This window comes from Saccostrea cucullata, unplaced genomic scaffold (assembly GCF_032062105.1).
Source record: "Saccostrea cucullata isolate Sc308-1 unplaced genomic scaffold, CSIRO_AGI_Scuc_v1 ctg165, whole genome shotgun sequence".
NCBI lineage: Eukaryota > Metazoa > Mollusca > Bivalvia > Ostreida > Ostreidae > Saccostrea > Saccostrea cuccullata.
Genome location: NW_026932023.1, coordinates 292669 through 315644, shown reverse-complemented (window position 1 = coordinate 315644; position 22976 = coordinate 292669). Strand labels below are relative to the sequence as shown.

General features: G+C 34.8%; 1 protein-coding gene across 2 annotated transcripts in view; it reads left to right on the top strand.

Annotated features, from left to right (window-relative positions):
- The window catches only part of LOC134234271 (5-hydroxytryptamine receptor-like), a 35262-nt gene that overhangs the window by 5580 nt on the left and 6706 nt on the right, over positions 1 to 22976 (top strand). Inside the window, exon 1 of one of the 2 annotated variants that reach the window (XM_062716319.1) lies at positions 20544 to 20572. The exons of the other annotated variant lie outside the window; for it this stretch is intronic. The gene's annotated coding sequence lies outside the window, so the exon portion shown is untranslated. Of the gene's footprint in view, positions 1 to 20543; positions 20573 to 22976 lie in introns of those variants that run through there. 2 annotated transcript variants of the gene reach the window in all.

Sequence of the window (22976 nt, the reverse complement as noted above, 5' to 3'; positions counted from 1 at the left end):
ATATTAACTCCCATTCGTCCGTCAGTCCGTCAGTCTGCGCGTCTGTCACAATAACTTTAACCTTGGTAATAATTTTTGAATAAGAAGAGGTAGGGTTTGCATTTTTTTACATGTTCATTACCTGAGGTAAGACCTTTCCTAATATGCTATGACTTTTGACCCCGTGACCTTGACCTTGAAATTTGATCTATTTTGAAAAACTTTAACATTACTTTAAATTGGTCATAACTTTTGATTTTATATATGACTTTAAACTTTATTTCGGTTTATAACTAGTTCACGACGATTAATTTTTGAAAGAGAACATAGACTATAATGACCGCTTTTATATATGACATAAAAGTTGGTTTACAGTAATAGATAGGGCTTTTATATATCACACGTAGTCGCCCGCGTGGCGCAGTGGTTAGAGCGTCTGCTCTAGAGTCTCGAAGTAAGGAGTCGATCCTTACGTCGCTGGTTCGAATCCCACCGTGGGACATGGAGACTGGTCCTTCGGATGAGACCGCATAAATCGAGGTCCCGTGTCGCAGTAGGTGTTGGCACGAAAAAGATCCCTCCCTGCTCAATGGCCTGAGTGCCAAAATTTGCAGCTCTCCGTCGGCAAGTGGTGGCGTCTCCAAATGATTGAAAAATTATCGAGAGGGACGTTAAACAATATACAATCAATCAATCAAATGTATATTACCTGTGCCAAAACTCTTTTGAAAATATACTTTGATTTTTACTGTGACCTTGACCTTTAAGTTTGACCTTTTCAAAAAAAAAATTTTCGTATAACTTTTTGATTGAGATAAGATAGGGTTTTCATATTTATAAGTGACAAGATGTCTCCGAGCATGCTATGAATTTTGACACCTTGACTTTCATGTGTGACCTTTTTTTTTTTAAGTTAACTTTAGTGATTATTTTTGAATGACATGTGATAGGGCGTTCATATTTGAAACAGTATACCACATATGATGGCAACTCACCCACCAAGACACCGAGAGCGAGGGACCACAATTCTCTAAATTTCCTTATTCAAACTGTATGCATAATGTCATTAAAAAAATTATAGCAGGATCTTAGTTGATCAGAAATTCAAAATGTGCTTCAACTATTTTTTAAAAAGCTTTTAATTGTATAAAAAACAAAGTTATGGGTGAGGCAAAATATTGAGCATAGTATAAGATACTTATGGTACTAGGCCCATGGGTTTCATTTAGATGTACTGGATTTGGAAGAAAGTGATACGGAATTTGTTTCATATCTTAAGTCTCATTGTTTTACTGATATATAGGTTGAATCAATTTTTTATTCCAAAGTTATTGTTGTCCGTCTATTCCTGTTGATAATTTGTCCCATGTAACATTTTACTAATGTTGAATGAGTTTCATATCTGAGACAAAGTTAGCTTAATTAAGATTTAATTGAAGTTGAGAGACATCCATTATAACAATCCAACAATCAGGGCCCTTCTACATTATTAAAAGGTGTAATCTATAAATATCTGCACTTTAACAATATTTCATGAATTCATTGACCTTTTACAAAAGAAATCTCAGCTATCAGCTCCTGATTTTGTAACGTATACCACTAGTCAATTACACGCATGCGATCAAAAGCCCAACAGTTTATCAGAGCTTAGAGATAGCGTGTTGTCCTTAGAGCTCTTCGTCATCTTGGTAGGGCTATTGATGTGCCGAGTCTGTTAAATGCATGTTCTGTAGAGATAAGCAGTGATGTAGTGTTAAAAGAATAAATGAAAATAAAACGCAAAGAAAGGAATTATTGTAATTAAAAACAATGACACTGCAAAACGGAGAATCCCTTTGCAAAAGAAGACTATTGTAAGAGATCCCCGTTCATGGTAACTCAGTCGGTAGCGCTCACTCCCTAATCGGAAGGTCGTGTGTTCAAATCTCGGCCGCGACTGATAAGTCGATAAATAAATGGGTTGCAACTGTTCCTTCGCAATGCTTTCGGTACTTTGAAGTGAAAGTTGCGGATGTTCAGATAAGACCTTAAAAACCGAGGCCCCATATCACGGCTGGTTTAACAAGGAAAACCCTTCCAGACCGAAAAAAGATTTACAATTACGGAAACTTTTTAAAGTATGTTTTTTTTCCTAAGAAAACGGTCCTATTTTTTTATTAGTAATTTCAGTTAAGTGTGAAGTTTTGCATTACGTCACAACCTATGATGACAGCTGCGCTCAAGGTAATTAGTACACGCCTCATGACCGCAAGCTTTACGACTGGAAGTTTCTTCTGATCCCTGATTGGTTGCTCGTGCAAAAGAATATTTCCGTGTCAATGTTGATAATATGAGTTGACCAATCACACGGCGGGGCGTGAATTGTTTACGCTGGATGCCTCTGTCCAAAAAGATCGTGACGTAATGCAAAACTTCACACGTAACTGAAATTACTTATAAATACAAATTAAAATGTCTTGGCAAAGATAGAAACTTTTGTATAAAATGTAACTAGTATTTTTTCTTTAATTAAGAATGTGCATCATTTTGCTCTGATAGTTTTTTTTCCTTTAATTGAGGTATAACAGTTTGTATTGTCGGTGTAACTCACTCTCGTCCGCTCCCCTTCTCTCTCTCCCTCTCTCTCTCGCGCTCTCTTCCTCTCTCGTCCGCTACCCCTCTCTTCCTCCCTCTCTCTCGCTCCCTCGTCCGTTACCGCTCTCTCTCAGATTGAGGGAAAACATTCTCCCTCAATATGACACTCTCACATCTCGTCCTCTCTACCTCTCTTTATTTTTTTTCTGTCTGACTGACTCATTCACAATACTCTTCTGAAATTAAATTTATAAATATGCTTAACACATAAATGTTTCAAAGTTTTTAACCTTTAAATCTACGGGAAAAATACTGATTTTAAAACAAAGAGAATCTTTTATCGTTTATTTACAAAAGTATATAAAACATCTATTCTTGATCATTTGTCTTCACAGTAAATTAAACAGGATTATTTACTTATGCTTAAAATTAATATAGCTTAAAATTATAAGGGCGATAACTTCCAACTACAAAAAATACTATTTTCCAGTTCATAATTAGATTGTTGGATGATGAACCGTTTTAATCTGAGTAAGTGTTCACCTTATTACAGGCCCTAGTCATGCTTCTGGGAAAATAACAGTTATTAACTTCTCTTCATTCCAATGCCTGAAAACAGAAAAAAACAAGCATAACACATTTCAATTCAAGTAAAAAATTTGTAAGAGGATTTTTTTTTTCATTTTGAACTACAGATGATAAATAAGACGGAGGTATACATGTAGTACTGTTATTTACATTTTATATGTTTGATTACGAGGTCAATTTTGACACTCGATCGAAAAGTCATAAAAGTTAAGGCATTAACTTTTTTAAAAAGCCTTTTGATTATTTCAGGTGATAACTCTAAGTGATAATTATTTTCTTTTTTTAATGTATAAGCAAAAATTTTAACGAGAATTTAATTTTGGCATTTTATCGATGGTGTTGAGATCGCAAAAAATTAATTTTTGCGAAAATTCATTCGTGCTTTTGAGATAACTGTTATCTTGCAAATTCGCTGTAATTGCGTTTCGCTATTAATTAAATATTAACTTTAAAGAAGAATCGCCAAATTTGCTTCTCGCTAAAAATTCTGCTTGTATAGTACATGTATATTACATTTTAGTATGATTTGTGAATGAAAAGAAAATAGGACAATATGCAGGTATTCACATTGGACAGTTAAACAAAACAAAATGAGAGTTACATGTAAACCTTGGCATGTGTTCAAGAGGGAATCAAATACATAAAATACATAAAATACGATTTAATTAGTACATGTAAATAACAAAAGGAATGCAGAGCTTTAAGTTAATCCAGAACACAATGCACAGAATCTGTTCGATTTCATGAATAATGCAAATTATTTCAATGCTCAAACTTAATTTTCACAAAAATTGAATTTAAATGACACAATTTCACATTTGATATAAATTTCATTTACATCATTCCTTCGAGAAAAATCCATTTTTAGATCGAAGTACAGCAAAAATTAAATCTACCAACACACCCCCCTTAAAAAACAGTTTGTGCAAACATGTATGCCTTTACAACACAGAAGATAGAAAAATATATAAATTTTGTAAGAAAAAATTAAAAATCGATATTTAAAAAATCAAGTATTGATGTCAGCGAGGTATATTCATATCATTTAGTTGAATGATGACTAGCTTTTTCAAACTACATGTACGTGAGTAATTGTTTGACCATTATTTACACACTGAATTATTTACGAACTTTTCCGTTATCCCAGTCACTATGATTGTGATTGGTCTTACTCTTCCATGGAACCCTATCCCACTACTAATGTTTTTAGAAGTCCGTGTCCGTAACCATTGTGACCTTCAGTGCATGCTGGAATGTATTCATTATTCCCATGTGACAGTCTAGACCTATCATTTCATTTTTAATAGAAAAGAAGAAATTAATCTTTTCATTTCACTTTTGTTTCAGGTCTTTTAATAGGTCACCTGAGTCACTCAGGTGACCTATTGCTATCCGTTTTTGTCCGTCGTCGTCCGTCGTGGGCCTTGCGTTATCATTTGAACATTTACAGCTTCTTCTCTGAAACCACTCAACCAATTTCAATCAATTTTGGCATATAGCATCTATGGGTGAAGGGAAACAAAAATTATGAATTTCATGGTCCCTGCCCCCCCTCCCCCTGGAGCCTGAGGGGTGGGGCCAAAACCACTCAAATCAATGCAATCTTTAAAAATCTTCATCTTTACTCCTGGACATCAAGCAGTCATACTGTTGGCATGATTGTAATCAGCATTGGGTCTTCTACCATAATGTGAATTTCATGGCCCCAGGGTCAGGGGCTCTAGTGCTAGGGTGGGGCTATATAGATTATATAGTGAAAATGCATTATTTCTTTGAAAATCTTCTCCTCTGCTCCTGGGTATTAAACAAACTAACTACATACATAGTTATGATAAGCAAGGTCCATTCTCCCAAAGGAGTATATATGATAAGAGCCAATTTTGGCCCCCTAAAAATCAACATTTTAGAATTACATTCGGATATGTTTTATCTAAATTTATTTTGTAGAAGAGAATATATTAGAAATATTTCCAATATATTTTTCACATTTATATGCACTCACTAGCTGTGAATGACATGAGAAATAATGCTATTTTTGCTATCGAACAAAAAAGCCAAAAATATGCCTTTTTCTTGATGTTTTTTCTTATGGGAAACATAGAGCGCAGTGTAGAACATACATAATTTTTCTGTCACTAATTAGTATTGAATAGATACATCTTTGGTAAAAATATAAATCTTGTTCTAGGCTGCGCTCTATATTTTCTGAAAGAAAAACTGCTTGAAAATAAGCAGTTTTATACAAAATATGCTAAAATGGCGGGAAAACGTGATTTTTATGATGTCATACTTCTAAAATAACGGCATTTTGATCAAAATGAAAATGACCAATAAAAGTGGCATATATAGCTGTACAAATTAAAGCTATATATAAAGTAAAATTAAGATATCCATTTAAAGGGGCCTATTGAGACAATTACCATATATCACTCTTTGTGAAATTTCATGACCCCAGGATCAGGGGTTCTGGTGCTACGGCGGGGCTATATAGACTATGTAGTGAAAATGCATTATTTCTTTGAAAATCTTCTCCTCTCCTCCTGAGTATTAAACAAACTAACTACATTTATGATGAGCAAGGTCCATTCTCCCAAAATTGTGAATTTCATGACCCCAGGGTCAGGGGTTCTTGTGTTAGATCGGGGCTCTATGATTATATAGTGAAAATGCATTATTATAGATTGCAGTTACGTGTGAAGTTTTACGTTACGTCGCGATCTAGTTTGACAGCTGCGCTCAAGGTAAATAGTACACGCCTCCTAACCGCAAACTTTACGACTGGAACTTTCTTCTAATCCCTGATTGGTTGCTCGTGCAACAGACTATTTCCGTGTCAATGTTGATAATATGAGTTGACCAATCATGTGAATTGTTTACGCTGGATGTATCTGTCTAAAAAGATTGTTACTTAATGCAAAACTTCACACTTAACTGAAATTAATAATAATTCTTTGAAAATCATATCCTCTGGTCTTGGGTATTGAACAAACTTACTTAGGATAGTTATGATGAGGAAGAGTGTCTCCTGCAAAATCATGAATTTCATGGCAACAGAGTTAAGGGTTCTGGTGTTAGGGCGGGGCCCTATAGATTATATAGTGAAAGTGCATTAACTCTTTGAAAATCTTCTTTGCTCCTGGGTATTAAACAAACTAATTACATACATATATAGTTATGATGACCAAGAGTGCCTCTTCCAAAAATGTAAATTTCATGGCCCCAGGGTCAGGGGTTCTGGTTTTAGGGCGGGGCTCTATTGATTATATACATGTAATAGTGGAAATGTATTAATTCTATGAAAAATCTTCTCTGCTTTTAGGTATTAAGCAGATGAACTACCTACATAGTTATGATGAGGAAGGGTATCTCCTCCAAAATTTAAAAGTCCCTCGGTTATGGATACCGTAGACGGGGAGGGGGGTCGGGGGGCTCTAATAATTTTATACTGAAAATGAATTTATGCTTCGAAATCTGCTCCTGTGGTGAGCAAGGGTGCCTTTTTCAAAATTGTGAAATTTGTGACCCCAGGGTCAGGGGGTACTGTAGGGTAGGGGCACAAGTGTTGATTGCTTATTACTACTGATTAATTGAAATGAATTTTTTGTTCCCCTACATTCACAATTTTGAAAGAGGCACCATAGCTCATTATAAGTATACTATGCACGCGTAATTTGGTTACTTAATGATCTTATGATGAGCAATGGTGCCTCTTTCAAAATTGTGAATGTCATGGTTTAAAACACGAACCAAAATCAATGCTTGGAAAGGTATTGCATGATGCTTAGGTGACCTATAAGGCCCATGGGCCTCTTGTTTTATTAGCTCACCTGAACCGAAGGCTCAAGTGAGCTTTTCTGATCAAAATTTGTCCGTTGTCGTTGTCGTAAATTTTTTACATTTTCATCTTCTTCTCAAGAACCACCAAGAAGTATCCTTGGGTGAAGGGGTGAAGGGGATCTAAATTTGATCAAATGAAGGGCCATGCCCTCTTCCAAGGGGAGATAATTATGAATAAGTGATAAATTTGATAATTATGAATAAGTGATAAATTTATGGTATCTTAAAAATCTTCTCAAGAACCAGTGAGTCAGGAAAGAGAAATCATGACCCCTCGGGGGTAGGGTGGGGCCACAAAGGGGTATCAAATTTTAACATAGGAATACATAGGAAAAATCTTTAAAAATCTCTTTCTCAAAGATAGCAAAGCCGTCATTGGTCATAGTTATATGGAGGATCAAGTTTGTTCAAATCATGAACCTCCGGGGTAGGGGGGCAAAAAGGGGGATCAAAGTATAACATTGGAATGCATAGAAAAAATCGATAAAAATCTTCTTCTCAAGAACAGCAAAGCCATGATTGGTCATAGTTATATGGAAGCTTCTTCTGGTAGAGTGAAAATTCAAGTTTGTTCAATCATGACACCTGGGGCAAGGGTGGGGCCATTATGGGTGACATTGAAAAAAATCTTTAAAATTCTTCTTCTTGAGAACAGCAAAGTTGTGATTGGTCACAGTTATATGGAAGCATCCTCGAGTAGTGTAGATTCAAGTTTGTTCAAATCATGACCTCCAGGGGGTAGAATGGGGCCAAAATGGAGTATCAGAGTTTTACATAGGAATACATTGAAAAAATTGTAAAAATTCTTCACAAAGCCATGATTGATCATCAATTTCAAAGCATAATGAAAGTGTATCATAAGAATAAACAATAAAGCCATTATGTGTCTAATTAATTCAAAAGCATTCTAAGGAAGTATAAATTTAAGTTTGTTCAACCCCTCCACTCCCACCCTTCCTTTCTCGAACCCCATTTTGTATAATTATATTTTAACTTTTCAATATTGAACTGACTCCAAGATCATAAACTGAGAATAGCCTTAAGTCAAAATTTACATTTTTAATGCTTCAGTTAGTTTAAAACAAATATGCCTAAAAACTTTCAAGTTGTTAGATATTTCAATACAAATGTATCTTGAAAATTTTGCTTCATTTTGAAATTTATTTTAAAAGTTACACTAATTTGAAATTTTGACTTAAGTCTATTCTCAGTTTATGGTCTTGGGACCTGATTTTTGCTTTTACCTAGCTAATTGCTCAGGTGAGCGATGTGGCCCCTGGGCCTTTGTTACATGTGCAATGTAAGTGAAAGTAGTTGATTTCTTCCTATACACACGATAATATTTGGATTAAGGAGAAAAGGATTTTACTTATCTTAATATGATAGTATTAATTGGAATTTTGTCTAGCCTTGGCATTTATATTTTACATTAAATACCACAACCTCTGTGTAAGTTTTGGATGGCATTACTCGGTCAAGAGGTAAACCCTTTAGTCTAATAATAGATTAAACAGTTATTATGTATAAAAAGTAGTATTCAGCACTTTTATCTCAATCTGTTTACTTATGGGGGAAATTATGTCTAAGCTTATCACAGGGTGATAATTTTTATGAATAAAGTTTGACTAAAGTAAAACACGCTTACTATGAAGAGCCAGGAACAAACGATTTTGCTCTGTTATAAGCCTTATTTGTTTAATCCGCTAGGATAACCATGATGTTACAACCACGGGGAATGAAAATCATTTCGCTGTAGGTTTCAATTGTGAAAACTAAAATCGTGTTTATCTGTATTTTAAAAAATCTTAGCTTTATAAATTATTTTAGCGTGTTATTTCGCGCATCTAAAGGCAGATTGTTTCAAGAGCCGTCTGAAAAAATAGGTGGGGTTATAGGATAGGATCTGCGAGAGGGGCCCACTACTATGAGCAAGAACATTGTTTAAAAATTGGTACATTTCGCTGGGTTCTGAAGTATTCCTGAACTAATTTTTCATATTTTAATAAAATAATTAAGCAGCATTGCTCTTACTTGTAACACAAGAATGAATTTTGCTGAAGAAATATTTCTACTGTTCTTAACAGCCTTGTCGGTTACACTGAACCTATGCATGCTTTAATTTGATATGCTGATGCTAAAATATCTTAATTATGTTTCAGTCTTTTGATTCTTTTTATTTCAAGTCTTTGCAAATAGACTCCGAAATACTTGTATTTAAGTTCCGGGTCCGTGGCGGGATCTTAGTCTTGATGGAAATTTGTAGAACGTCATATGGCATCGATTTCGATCTATAAAAAAGTTTTTTTGTAATTGGCCATTCACAGATATAATACTAACAGTAGACTTAAATGATTCATCTATCTTATTGTCACCCGCTTTTGCGAAAGCGAGGGGACATTAAATCTCACTCGTCTGTCCATCTGTCAGTGTGTCAGTCAGTCAGTCTGCCTGTCTGTCTGTCTGTCTGTCTGTCTGTCCGTCTTTAACCTTGCTCATAACCTTTGATTTAGTGGAGCTATGACTTTCATATTTCACATGTGTGTTCCTTGTGACAAGACCTTTCTTTGGGTACCACCAAATTTGACCTTTTGACCTTGACCTTGGAGTTTGACACACTTTTATACAAAAATTCCAAACTTTTACTTTGGCCATAACTTTTACTAGGACTTTCACATTTCACATATGTGTTTTTTGTGGCAAGACCTTTCATTGGATACCAATAATTTTGACCTTTTTACCTTGACCTTGGAGATTTCCATTCTTATAAAAAACTTTAACCTTGGCCAGAACTTTTGAATGGTAAAGGCTAGGGCTTTCATACTTCACATATGCAATCCATGTGATAAGACCTTTTATTGGATACCAACAACATTGACCTTTTGACCTTGGAGTGTGACCTCCCACTTTAAAAACTTTAATTTTGGTCATAACTTTTGAAAAGTTCGGACAAGGTCTTTCATACTTCACGTATGTAATACCTGTGACAAGACCTTTCATTTGATAGCATTGCTGCAAGACCTTTGACCTTGACCTTTGAGTATGACCTACTTTTTAAAAACTTTAACCTTGGCCATAACTTTGGAACGATTCGGGCAAGTGCTTTCATACTTCACCTTTGTATTACTTGTAAGATCTTGCATTAAATTTGACCTTTTGACCTTGACCTTGGAGTTTGACCCACTTTTACACAAACATTCGAAACTTTTACTTTGGCCATAACGTTTGAACGGTAGGTACTAGGACTTTCATATTTAACATATACATTTTTTGTTGCAAGACCTTTCATAAGATATCAACAACTTTGACCTTTTAAACTTGACCTTGGAGATTCCCGTACTTTTGAAAAGACTTTAACCTTGACCATAACTTTTGAACGGTTAAAGGTAGGGCTTTCACATTTCACATATGTATTTTTTGTGGCAAGACCTTTCATTGGATAACAATAACTTTGACCTTTTAACTTTGACGATTTCCGTACTTTTGAAAAAACTTGAACCTTGGCCATAACTTTTGAACGGTTAAAGCTAGGGCTTTCATCCTTCACGTATGTAATCTTTGTGAGACCTTTCATTGAATATAAAGAACTTTGAGTTTGGAGTTTGACCTACTTTTTAAAAACGTTAACCTTGGCCGTAACTTTTGAACGGTTTGGACAAGAGCTTTCATACTTTACGTATGTAATACTTTTGGCAAGACCTTTCTTAAGAAACGAACAACTTTGACCCTTTAACCTTGGAGTTTGACCTACCTTTCAAAAACTTATCCTAGACCATAACTTTTGAACAGGTGGTGCTAGAGTTTTCATATTTCACAAGCTTATTTCATGTGAGAAGGCCTACTTTGTGTACCAATATATTTAATTTGCATTTAAGTTTAATCTTCGCTATTTTGCCATACTGGGTCATCAGTGTTTCACTTCCTTATAACTTTTGATTGAGAAGAGAAAGGGCTTTCATATTTGACATGTGCATTACCTGTGACAAGATTTGACACAATATGTCATAAAAAATGACATCTCACCCTCAAAGACAACGAAAGCGGGGGCGCAATTCTTTGAATTTGCTTGTTAATCATTTATTTTCTTCAATACATTGTATAGAAAATTACAGCCATTTAGAAATCAACAGGGATGTCCATCCATTCACTATTGATATTATCATAATCATCTCTTCTCTGGCTTCTTTCACTTAAGCCATTAAACAGGTTTATTAGAGAACTCCAATAAGCTTTTTAATCATAGAAATCGTAGTCAAAATATTATCCACTGCCAATTAGAAAGTTAAATGCTGATTTACAGAAAGATTTTATAAGTGAAAGTTCCAAATGTGAAATCTGTGGTTTACATACTGAAAATACATTTCATTTTTCCTAGAGTGTCGATGTTATGTCGAGCAAAGAAAAATCCTTTTAATTGTATGTCTACGGCGTTGTCCGATAAAATCGTGAACAAAGCGTTTTCTTGAAAAAGAATGGGCGCACTAAGCTGAAATTTTTTAGAAATTTTTATTTATCATTTTATGTGCATCTTTTTTTTTTTTGTAATAAAATATAGACAAAAATAAGGTTTTATTGTGCTGGAATGTGCACAGGATACGGTCCTATGGTGCACGATAAAACAACCAGGGTTTCATTAGAGAATACTAGAACACCAGTATTACTTCGATTTAAAAGTATTAAATATACAAGATTGGGGTAATATTATTCTATCTTTAATCCACTATCTATTGTGTCGTCTTTTGGAAAATTTCAAGACATTTGCTTAATTATTGGCAGTTTCCCGATCATTCGATATGGGAACGTGGTTTACACAACACACGAAAAATGGCGATGTTTGATGACGTTACAGCAGTTTGACTTACAACAATCGTCAAAAAAATTAATCTGCTAGAGTTTTCAAATCCATACTAGCGATTTAAGGTTTTCATTGCTGTATTATTTTATGAGTGACAACAAATGTCCAATGAATTCGTAGACAAAAGACACCAATGTATTACTTTTAAAAAGTTGCTTTATTGTTAAATCATCATGTAAGAAAATCATTTCAAAAGAAAAGCGACATATAGGAGTTTTGTAATAAATGTTATAAAAATTAAAACCGGATCCGTTAAACTATGGACCTTTCTTTGAGATTTAAAAGTTTATAGGAGTTAGAGAGGTACTATTTACTGTAATGCCCACTGTTTATAGATAGGGATGTGTTTTATATGTCTATGCATAATGCACATTTCTTCGATTGATCCCAAATTAAAGATAGGTTTATTATTATAATCAAGTCGCAATCCAATGGAAGAAACATAACATTAGTTTTTAAACGGGGTCATCAAAATAAAAACATGATACTATAGCGTCTTCTGATGGTTACAAACGCTAACGTGATTCTTTACCAGACTCTCTGCTGGTCGTAGTCCGAAATACCTGACGTATTCCTGGCACGTAAATCAAAATGCAAAATCGTGGGAAAGCCTGGAAAACGTCAGATATTTCGGACATGCTGGACGGAGATACTCGAGCGTCTGGTTGAACGAGATTTGTAAGTGTAGATTTTTAAAATGTTGTTTATTAGATTTAAATTACACGAAATTTCCCATGTCCATTTCATGGTCCCCGCTCACTGACATCAGACACAAAGACAGTCGTACGAGATTTAAGTATCAGTCACATTATCCAGCGATAGGGTATACAATGAGAAACCGATGTGGTTTTTTATGAAAATGGCGTGGTTTGCCGGCCGGACGCCTGTAGTAATCGGACGGTGACTGAGGCCATTTGGCGAATCGGTGGGGGTCATCGGTAGAAAATAAGTTGTAGTTAAAAATCGGCTATGTCTCCACCGATGCCCACATCGCTCTTCATCGGCAATCCATCATTAACACATTTTTCAAGGATTGGCCGATGTATGGCCGAGCATCGTCAAGTGTCCGTTGAATCTGAGGTCATCGGAGGATTGAGTGGTGGGCAAAAGACATCGGTCGATGTTCGACCAACCATTGGCCAATAGTCGATCGACGTACGAACGATGTTCACACATGTATGAGTGATGTAATATACATCGGCCGATTACCCTGGAACATCTTTTTATGATTAGGAATGCATCGCTGGGCCTTTTTAAGTCCGGCCGGCAACCACGCCCATTTTATCCAAAAAAAAAACGCATTGGTTGCCCATCGTATACCTCATTGCTGGATAATGTGACTGATACTTTAAAGACTACTAGGCCGATGTGGACCGATGTTGGAGCATCGCTTATACCACGGATACCACCGATTACCACCGGTCTACGGCCACCGGCCGGGAAATGTGACTAAGGCATAACATGCACATTTGACCTCCTTAAGTATCAGTCACATTATCCAGCGATGGGGTAAACGATGAGAAACCGATGCGTTTTTTGATGAAAATGGCGTGGTTGCTGGCCAGACACCACTAGTAATCGGACGGTGACTGAGGCTATTTTGCGAATCGGTGGGGGTCATCGGTAGAAAATAATTCGTAGTTAAAAATCAGCGATGTCTCCAACGATGCCTCACATTGCTCTTCATCGACAACCCATCATTAACACATTTTTCAAGGATCGGCCGATGTATGGCCGAGTATCGTCCAGTGTCCGTTGAATCTGAGGTCATCGGGGGGTTGATTGGTGGGCAGCAGACATTGGCCGATCATCAATCGATGTTCGACCAAACATTGGCCCATAGTCAACCGATATACGAATGATGTTCACCAATGTATGAGCGATGTGATATACATCGGCCGATTACCCTTGAACATCCTTTTATGATTAGCAATGCATCGCTGGGCCTTTGTAAGTCCAGCCAGCAACCACGAAATTTTTATAAAAAAAAACGCATTGGTTGCCCATCGTATACCCCATCGCTGGATAATGTGAATGATACTTGGCCGATGTGGACCGATGTTGGGGCATCGCTCACACCACCGATTACCACTGCTCTACGGCCACCGGCCGAAAAATGTGACTAAGGCATTAGCTCCTGACCTTTCACTTCGTGAACTTTACATTCAGGTTGAATTATCAAGAAATCAACTCACTTAACTTTCAAAGCATTATCACAGAGAATACATATATTTGAATAGCGGAAATGAACAATTACGAAGAATTCCAAATAATCACCTACCCTTTGAGCGGTCTGTTTCGAATGGTTAGTATAATATGGAATCGGACGTTTGGTTAAAAATCTTTTTGTAATATCAGTGTGATGCCATTATAAATATAAAAAGCTAATATCCTGTACGGAAATAAGATCCATCCTACCTTTTTAACGTTGGTTTTCATCGTTTCATGATGAAACTTGATGTGTATGAGACAGGCAAGAAGGTATAATGATTTTTTTAATCCATAATATTTTTCCTTATTCTGAGGTCTGTGACAATTAAATGACACTGAAAGTAAAAGAAGGTGTGTTTGTGAAACCGCCGTATGGTAACAAATTTAATATATTGGTACCAAAAGTGGGGTATTCTCACTGAATACAATTGTGAAATATGAAAGTTGGCCAAGGTGATAGGTTTTTTTCATAATTAGTACGAAAACCTCCAAGATCAAGGTCAAAGGGTCAAGATAATTGGTATCCAATAAAAGGTCTTGCCACAAAAAAACATATGTGAAGTATGGAAGTCCTAGTCTTAACCCTTCAAAAGTTATGGCCAAGGTTAAAAATTTTTGAAAAGTTAAACTCCAAGGTCAAGGTCAAAGGGTCAAAATTCTTGATATCAAATGTCACAAGGATTAAATATGAAAAGTATGAAAGATCTAGCTCTAACCCTTTAAAAGTTATGATCAAGGTCTGCTTTTTAAAAGTAGGTCAAACTCCAGGATCAAGGTCAAAGGGTCTGCTTTTTAAAAGTAGGTCAAACTCCAGGATCAAGGTCAAAGGGTCAAAGTTCTTGGTATCCAGTGAAGGGTCTTCTCACACGGATTACATATATCAAGTATGAAAGCACTAGCCCTTAGCGTTCAAAAGGTATGACCAAGGTTTAAGTTTTTTCATAAGTACGGAAATCGCCAAGGTCAAAAGGTCAAGGTAATTGGTATCCAATGAAAGGTCTTGTAACAAAAAATACATATGTGAAGTATGGAAGCCCTAGCCCTAACCCTTCAAAAATTATGACCAAGGTTAAAAATTTTAGAAAGTAGGTCAAACTCCAAGGTCAAAGGGTCAAAATTCTTGATATCAAATGAAAGGTCTTGCCACGAGGATTACATATCTGAAGTATGAAAGCACTAGCCCTTAGCGTCCAAAAGTTATCGCCAAAGTTAACGTTTATTCATAAGTACGGAAATCTCCAAGGTCAAAAGGTGAAAGTTGTTGGTATCCAATGAAAGGCCTTTCTTTGTTAAGGTTTCTCTACACAAACCCTTGACAAAAGTCGCTGTTTAAATGTTGGGCTAAAGGCAGCTATTTCATATCTTCCCAGTCTAGGACTTCAACCAATATGAAAACAGATTTTATGGTAGGCAAGTTTTGTAAAATATTTAATAGGAATAGGAATCGTCCTTAAAAGGAAAGGGCTAATATTGAAGAATTTGTGTCTAGATACCTCAAGTAAGATATCAAAGATTGATTTTGTAAACACCTCCGAAAAGTTTCTAAATATGTGCTCTGGCTTTCAGCCAATTAAAAAGATTCCAAGAAGGGCCCAAGAACAACAATACACACGTGTATTGTATAAGAAAAATCCTTAAGAAAAACGTTTAATGATTTTACTATCTCAGAATTGCACATTTTCTAGGTTTTTATGTTAATTATAATTCTGACCAGCTCAATTCGACAATCTGTCACGCAATGACCGTTTTGTATAATCTGTTCCTCTATAGCAGTTTTGATTTCACATTTCTAAAACTAATAACTGTGATTGAGTTTGTTTTATATCGTTCCTTTTGAGAATTTTCCCCTCTTATTGAGACGACATCAACTTTCATGAGTGGACTGCAAATTTAAAACTCTGAGGTGTCTTTTTTTGCCAGTACAGGTTTATATGTCTATTATACTTATATTAATATAAAATATCGAGGAAAACAAAATGCTAGAAATTGTAATTTTCTTAGGTCATCAATATCACGCGCACGGGGACATCTTTATGTGCAGGCTACACTGTATGTTACTAATGTGAATAAAAATTCTTAAAATACATAACATGTATTATGAAAGTCGGGGGAGGGTGGTGGCAGCAGCCAGTGTGTGTTGGTTAGGGTGTGTATATGATGATTGGCTAGATGTGACAGACACAGTCGCTGCTGAATTCCCATCTTTAATTTTACCCTGCATGCATTTACTCTACATTTCATGTGCTTGCATTTTTCCCGAGCCTGTGCCAAGTTAATTTTCTAACCCGTTAGTTCTGAACCCTGACGACCGCTGTTCTTCTGCCGTATTGTTACGAAGTGATGCATCTTTTTTCTGACAAACAATATGATGAAAGAGACGCTTACTTCGTCCGCTGTGATTGATTTTAAGGATGGCAATCTGTTTGTTTAGGTGTAGGTTTTTACTGCTATTTGAGAATGAACGAAAGGCATTACTTTCTTGAACAAATAAAGATAACACACAAAATAATCCAGCTACAATATACTATAGAATACATGTACAATCTTTAAGATAGAAAAATCTGTAATATCTTTTTTTCAGAACGACTGAGAGGTTTTTTCCAGATATTCATGTTTTTGCTATAGTTAAGTTTAAATCTTAAAGTTTAACTTGGTTATTACCATTTCAGTAATTTTAAAACTTGACTTTTCTTTATTTTGAAGAGAATGTACTACATTCAAATTATTTTCTTTCAAAAACGTTTTCCCGATCCCCGAAAATCTTTTATGTTTTTTTATGAATAATTTTTGACCCCCTCTCTGTGTTATGGTGTTTTGAATGCAATAGATTTCCACACATTAATTTATGCAAAATTGCATGTGTAATGTAAATATATATATATATATATATATATATATATATATATATATATATATATATATATATATATATATATATATATATATATATATATATATATGCTTTTTTTGCAAATTGAAGAAAATTTAACACGAAAGATAATACGCAAGCTATAGTGTTCAGCAATTCATGGATTATTAACCGCTCAATTGTTTCATGAACTGTTAATTTCTAACAACTTTTTTTTTCGCCACAAGCTGCTCATGGGTTGGCATTAATTAAGTTCATTGCAAGTGAGATTAATTTTCTCTCTACCATGCAAGTCCACAGTTCCACTTTACCGATTTGACACGTCTTCCCACGTAAAAAAAAAAATCCCTACTTTTCCGCGAAAAAAGTCTATAAATCTGCTTTTTTCCGCGATAATTTTTTATTATTATAATTTTTTTTTTTTTTTTTTTTTTTTTTTTTTTTTTTTTTTTTTTTTTTTTTTTTTTTTGCCTTTCCACGATTTATTTAACCAGGGCTCTTTTGTAGGATAAGCATTGAAAACATAAGAACATTGATTTAAAACCATTGACAAGGGATGAAGCAAAAATAAAAATCAAGCATTGGTCTTAATTATAATATTAAAAGATCCACAATAAATGAATTTACGCATGCTTTCACATTTGATAATTAAAACCAGACAGGTTGCGAAAAAATCGCAGAAAAGCAGGACGTCACCAATCTGCAACGTCTCAAGCCACGGTCCGGAGTCTGCATTTTGCTTTCTCTCCTACATATGTACATGGATGGGAGATGATCGTACATTTTGGCCGTGGTCTGCGACGAAGGTACATGTACTCAACACTGTCTTTCCGTGATTGCTTTTTATCTCATTATTATGCTACTTCCTTAAGAGCAAAGCAGTATGACTTATCGTGGAAAATCATTATCGAATCGCGGAAATGTAGAACAACGCTAACAAAATCTAACTGCACCACAGATTGGTTATCGTCGCAAACCACGGCCAAAATGTACTATCCTCTCCCATTGTGGCCGTGGTTGAATGAGAAGAGAATTTTTAGTAGCTCATTAAAAATACTGATCAGTGTGAGTAAAGCATAGCCGGATAATGAACATGTCGCGACCTTTCAATATCCAATCGCAGTATACGAAATATTTCATGTATACTGTTGATGTCATTTCCGATGGAAACAAATTTTGTCATTGGTAGAACATGACGTCACAATATAGAGGCGTAAATATTCAAGATAACGACATTTTTTGTGCGCAAGCAGCCACGAGTAGGAGGACTCCGGACCGTGGCTTGAGACGATAGAGAAGTACATGTAGTCGCGAAAAGCAGATACTAAGGGGCTGAAATAAAATCGCGGAAAAACAGGAATAGCGGTCTATTTCCCTGAAATTTGAAGATTCAAAAATAACTTATGTAAATTAGCTTCATCACGAATTTTTAACAGTTTGTTTTTCCGATATTTATAAACACTGAGTACCTCTTCCGAGGAAGAAACCTTGGTTATTGAATAGAGCCTAATTTTTATAGTAAATGTAAGTTTCCAGAGTTGTACGCTGTTGATAAAAGGTCAAAGAGTGCTGACTGTCATTCTCTCTCTCTCTCTCTCTCTCTCTCTCTCTCTCTCTCTCTCTCTCTCTCTCTCTCTCTGTGACTCTCTATCTTGCTTGTGTGAATTTGTAAGGGTGTGCGTTTGTGAAGATTGGGTATGGGATCCAGATAGGACCACACAGTTCAATTCACTATCGCACTATCGAACATCGCGATCGACTGTTTATCTTTGAAGTACAGTTGTTATTAAAAATTGCTTTAATAAAAAATCACAAAATGTATTTCTTAATTTCATAATTTTTAATTATTCCATTATGTATTCAAGCCTAAATCTAAATGGGCTGTAGATGGATAAAAAAAATAAGAGGATCTGACACATATAGACTGAAAGAACAATTTATTGCAGATCTATCTAATTAAAAAGGGTTTGCTAAAAGCTTTACATCTACCAACATCCATTTTTCTTTTTTTCTGGGTTAAGTAAAAATACAGCGGTAAAGTTATCAAACATATCAATTAATAGAGCATGTTATGAATCAAAAGCAATATATACATTCTGCTAAAACGTGTTTTGTAAATGCGAGGGAAAGAACATATTGAAGTTGCTTTTAGAGGGTATTTATCTATAATGAATATTGATTAAACATTCCTGTAAACATTTGGCCTATCAAGAAGGTTTCAGCTAACTTATCGCTATTTCGGTCGCAGTTTTTCAAGCCAAACTTATATTTTCCTTTAAATTTATGAAAGCTGTCTTTCTTGACTACATGTTGAAAATACCACTGGGAAGACAGCCTTCATGGAAAAGAGACAATTTTCTGGGGACGGAGAAATGTCACCTTTGTGTCACATTCTATTACAATAGCCATCAAAATAGAATACTGAGGGGAAATCTATTTCTCTCTACTCAGGATGATGAACTGGTACTATTACACAAAGTTCAAGGTCGGAGATTTCTGGGTTCCCTGTTCGATGACAATGTTTTAAAAAGTGATAATCAATCTTTTCTACATTTTAACAAATGAATTTCACTTGTTAATTACATGTTCGTGTTAAGCAGGGACTTGAAGTGGTTATATAAAAGTATTTCATTTAGATTCTAAATAGTATAACTATTGACTGGTATTGCAATTAAAATTGATAGCAATTATTAATAATATAAGGGTGAATTAAATATATTATTTCACATGAATTTCTTATATAAAAACATCTTCAGCCAATATAATACTACATGAAAAAGTTACAAGTAAATGTATGGAAGCGTTTCCCTCAATAAAATTGCCCTTCGAAAATTGAGAAGCACGCGCACTTTGTCGCTACAGTAAGGAAAATTGATAGGAAAAAAGTCCTATGAAAATCAAATACACATTCAACACCGGACAAACTTGTTTTTCTTGTTACTTGAGCGATTTTACAAAATTCTTGGGTTTTTTTAATATATCATAAAGCGATTATTTTTGCTAACGCGGGGATATATACGTAAAATGAATTTTATCAGTTCAGGGTATACATACAAAAATTTGAATTTTCCCATAAAAATGTGTACTCATTGGCAATTGAAAATTGTTAAAATGAAAGACACATAGGTACGTCATGTTAAATTGATCTCTCTCTCTCTCTCTCTCTGTTAGGGTGTGTGTGGGTGGTCAAAGAAGATTAACTCATATCCGTAATCTTTATTCTTAATGTACGAACATTTGCTAAAGCGACTTCAGCATCCAACGTTGTTTTTCTTTCTTTGGAAACTCTTTTGACGTCATTATTTATATACTTCTAAATTGACATTTTAATTATGATTTTAATTTATATTTATACAAGCAGAGTGAAGCATCTTTTTAAAAAGTCCTAGTGAATATAAATCCGTATAATGTTGTTGGTGCTGTTGGAAAACAGAAAGATCTATAAAGCTGGAATGGTGTGATTTCAGTGCTTATAATTGAGAACGGATATTGTTTATTAGACAGAACCGCTTTACTCATATTACCGCACACCATGTACACAGGAGACTTAACCGTACATCAGACCTATCCTACAGAATTTACAGATATTCATAAATATTTGTTAAGTGTGAAAGGATTTCATTGATTGGTGGTATTTTGTAGGATTTTGGACTCCTCAGCTGGTAAGATTGTTATAAAGTAGATAGGAATGTATAACATTTTTTTCTGCCAATAGGAGTATTATCTGAATACAGCTGCATACTAGTAACAAAATCATGCGGGCAAAACGTTCATAATGATCTTAAAATTGATTGAAACTTTATGCTAGAATGTTTAACAGATAATGAGAGGTACTTTTGATAGATAGATTCTAAGGCAGGAACGGTTATGAAATTCTACTTGAAAGTGTAATACATTTCTTCAATTCCAAAGTTATTTCACTTTATGCTTTCGTCGTTCAGACCCCATTATTGAATAAATAAATGTTATTGCACTTATTTATTTCTGTGGGTAAAATATTAAATAATATTTTAAACTCACTTAAACTCGGTAATTTGGTGGTCTTCAACCTTTTCTGTTTGTAAGTTCTAATTTCGACCTCTCAAAATATACGCATTTCTTAGTGTGACTAAACTGAACTAATGTAAAATATTACAAAAATGTCTAGAATTAAAATTCAAAAAAATTAGCTGTAAAAGAAGTTTCAAATATTTTAAAAGTGAGCAATTTGTATCGATTTGGCCTTTTTTTTTAAATTAGATATATTTATGTTTGTTTATTTTTGATTTGATTTTTGTTCTTATCTACTTTTTTTGGGAGGGGATGATAACTGAAGAATAGATTGAATAAGAGGTACTGCGAGTACTAAGCTTACAACATAATACCCCCGCTTCAATGTCAGTATAATGTCAAATTCCATGTTGTACTATGAAAAGCCAAATTTTCTGTCCTATCAAAACTTAAAAGAAGAGGTGCACCATATCAAATAGAGATTGTATGAATGTATCACTAACTTCTTTCAGTGGTGTTGTGGATAAGAGTTGGTACCCAGGCGCGTAACAAACAGCTCCATCCCTATATACAAACTCTCTATCACCGCTATTCAGCCAGGTGGTAAAATTTGTTTTCTTTTCAACATTTAATACAAGCAAACATAATATATACGTTAATGAAAGTCAGTATCACGCCTGATTAATGATATTGTCTCAAATAAATATACATGTAGTTATAAGAATTACATTAAAAAGGGATCAGTTAGTCCTACATAGAAAGACTCAGGACTACAATTGATACTGCAGTAGAGCTATTTATGTACGTTGGTGCTTGATTAAAATTTACAATTTGGACGAGCTAACGTGGAAAATGGAGACTTGTTGATGTCTGGAAAACCTGGGGAATGATTAAGTTTGTTTCTAACATTTGTACATGCTGTTGTAATCGGTATGGGGCGGTGGTTTATCATTTATTTTCAAGTAGTAATAACACTCATCCAAGAACTTGATTTTCTCAGCAGACGCTGTGCTCAACTATCCAGAAATACCAATCAGTTGGCTTATTATAGTAACAAGTTATTGGCGCTATTGTGCTCTTGTCCTGTAATATATTTTTTTCACGTAGTATGGACGCAGAACACAGATCGCACTCTCATGATGCTCATTATTAAAAAAAAAAAGAAAGATACAGGACAAATGACAACTTTTTTTCTTTTCTTTAGTGAACTTTCCGTCTAATGATGGGAAGCCCACGTTAAATAAAGTTGGAAGAAGATTTTTTTTTAAACACAAGCTATATTTGGTTATTATCATTTATTAAACAGAATGCACTTGGTAAATTTCTGCTTAATAGAATTTAATGATTCCATTAAGATCTTTCATGCCATTATAATTTGGCGATCTCAACAAAGCTGTTTCACGTAATTCCTCGCTTCTTTCATCACACATCGCTGGTCTTTAGATCATCAAACTGAATTGTAACACATTTTCGAAATGGATGCTAGCAATTCGCCAGATTTAAGTCGTATAATACAACCAGCTGCCATCCACGGCCATATTTATCTCATAATATCTCTCAATAATCTTTTGCATGATTTATTTTAACGCTTCATCTTAAGAGCATTTATTTAATTTGCTTAAATGAAAAGTGTTTCCGGGCCCACATTTATTTAACTTCATTCAACGACGAAGGTTTCCGGTATATGAAATTTCTGTTTTTACTTTTTTCTTCTTGAGTACAGAACGTTGACCGATCAAGCAGACTTATCACATCTGAATAAACTTAGGAGTTACATATTTGTAAATAAGCTTGTTATGCTGGCTATTGGGTTGGGGTTCTCTACATAAATACTACAGTGTGTACAATGTATTACTTGATTATTTATATAGTAATTTGCCATTTCCAATCAAAATTATTACTGTTGGTCAGATCTTGTGACTTTTGTCAAAGATAAATTTTCAGTGTTCTTAACTTTTTTAAAAGGGCTGGGAGAATTGGGGATGGGGGTGGGAGTGTCATGATGTAAATTTTGAATTTACCGGGTGGCAGTAAATACAAAATTTACAACATGACGACTTGTAAATTTTGTAATTA